At 58.4% G+C, this 2,315-nt stretch overlaps 1 non-coding gene across 1 annotated transcript in view; it reads right to left on the bottom strand.

Moving 5' to 3' along the window:
• The window catches only part of LOC124563844, a 1,910-nt gene extending 1,441 nt beyond the window's left edge, over positions 1-469 (bottom strand). The window contains exon 1 of the ribosomal RNA XR_006970373.1: positions 1-469. This exon is cut by the window's left edge and continues 1,441 nt beyond it. This is a non-coding gene — a ribosomal RNA (small subunit ribosomal RNA).
• Between the last annotated feature and the right edge of the window lie 1,846 nt (positions 470-2,315).

The following is a 2,315-nucleotide window of genomic DNA, read 5'->3' as shown; positions in this document are numbered from 1 at the left end:
CCGGGAGTGGGTAATTTGCGCGCCTGCTGCCTTCCTTGGATGTGGTAGCCGTTTCTCAGGCTCCCTCTCCGGAATCGAACCCTGATTCCCCGTTACCCGTTACAACCATGGTAGGCGCAGAACCTACCATCGACAGTTGATAAGGCAGACATTTGAAAGATGCGTCGCCGGTACGAGGACCGTGCGATCAGCCCAAAGTTATTCAGAGTCACCAAGGCAAACGGACCGGACGAGCCGACCGATTGGTTTTGATCTAATAAAAGCGTCCCTTCCATCTCTGGTCGGGACTCTGTTTGCATGTATTAGCTCTAGAATTACCACAGTTATCCAAGTAACGTGGGTACGATCTAAGGAACCATAACTGATTTAATGAGCCATTCGCGGTTTCACCTTAATGCGGCTTGTACTGAGACATGCATGGCTTAATCTTTGAGACAAGCATATGACTACTGGCAGGATCAACCAGGGAGCTGCGTCAACTAGAGCTGAGCAGCCGGCCGCCCGGGAGTGTGTCCCGGGGGCCCGCGCGAACACGCAAGCGTCCGCTCAATTATTCTGCAAACAGGAGGAGGCTGAGCTCCCCAGCACGATACACCTCGAAACCCTCTCAGGTCCCGGCGGCGCGCAGCGCCGTCCTAAGTACTTGGTCGGGTTCGAGAGAGGCGCAATCGCCCGGAGTTTGGCGAGTAGACGCTTTAGGTGCGACCACCCGTGCTCCCAACTGAGCTTGCCGCTGCCGACAGAGGCCCGGGAGCGTGCTGTCGTGGCATTGCCGGCGGGAGACAACACGCGCCACCTACGGTGGCCGGCAGCTCCAACGCCAGCGCCACAGAAGGACAAAAGCCCCACTTGGGTGCCGAAGCGAACTCTCCCAGCACAGCGCACGCGCCAACACGTCCGCACAGCTGCGATACAAACCACCTGCGAGAACCGCAGAGGCGACCGAGCAGCAGACGGCGTCGCGGCGCCGAGCGCCGGGCGGCGGCGCATCCTCAGCGCACACAGTCCTCAATCGGACCAGCACACTGCAGATGTCCACCGCGCTTCGCACCGGGCCCGCGAGGACCTACTTTGGCCGCACGGCGCCGCGTGCAGGGTGCGCCGGCGCGCAGCTGCGCCGCCTGCCGCCTCCGTCGGCCGGCGCGCCTGCCACTGGCCGCCCCCACCAGCCGGCTGTAGCGCGTGCGCCCACGCACCGCGCGGCCAGCACGCCGGGAGGCCCCCCCTCACCGGCCGGGGACGGTCCCACCCAGCCACCGCCGCGTATCGCTTCACACCCACATGCCATTCACGTTCGTGGGCATGGTGGGTATCGCTGAAACAACCGGTTGGTAGCTCAACCGATCGTCGCCATCACTGATTCACCTCTAGCGAGAACAACCGCACCACAACGGTTTACCAGTTGTTCATTTGCGTAACGTCACCAGCAAACGTAGACGTCCATCGCCATTTGCAAATTCAACGATTGTTGCATGCCTGTGTCAGGTGTCACGACACACTATGTCTGCCCACATACACGCAACAACATGTGCACGCTTCGCGAACACGTGGAAGGTGGCCCCCGTACGTATGCGATGTCCATTGCGCGAACGACTGTCAACCGGCCTCTGTCGCATGTCGCAGATGTGGAACGCAGTGCACCATGCTGTCACGGTGTGTGAGAAGAGACGACTACGTCTGACAACACGCGCCACTACATCAACAGACGGCTCATGCTGATCGCCATCCAGGGCATACCACACTGCAATCCGGCTCTTATAGGGAGACGACACATAGCTGAGTGCACAACAGTTGGACCGCATGGTTCGCCGTTGTTGGCGCAGTCGTTGTACGGTCACATGTACCACGATGTATCATTCAGTACATGAGGACCAATGTGCAGTACAGTGTGTGATTTGGACGTACAACATCAGCGGACAGTTGACACAGGCCGTACCACAGCGTAGGCTAAGTGCTTCGCCATGCGAATGCCAATGAACAACTGCGAAGGGCATTGAGCATGTACGTCCTGCTGCCATCCACATTACAGTGTATCGCTGCAAGGTGTTTAACATGAAGCGATACACTGGGGACCAGGCAGTGCGAGTAGCAAACTATATTGCGGGGGTTGCAGTTAGGCAACACTACACTAATTTAACGCGTCGTATGACAATTACAGAGCGGGTTAAGGCCCAACGTGTGTTGGGTTAAGGCCCAACGTGTGTTGGGTTAAGGCCCAACGTGTGTTGGGTTAAGGCCCAACGTGTGTTGGGTTAAGGCCCAACGTGTGTTGGGTTAAGGCCCAACGTGTGTTGGGTTAAGGCCCAACGTGTGTT

The sequence above is a fragment of the Schistocerca americana genome, unplaced genomic scaffold (genome assembly GCF_021461395.2).
Source record: "Schistocerca americana isolate TAMUIC-IGC-003095 unplaced genomic scaffold, iqSchAmer2.1 HiC_scaffold_124, whole genome shotgun sequence".
NCBI lineage: Eukaryota > Metazoa > Arthropoda > Insecta > Orthoptera > Acrididae > Schistocerca > Schistocerca americana.
Note: the sequence above shows the minus strand (reverse complement) of the source record. Positions and strands in the feature narration are given on the sequence as shown.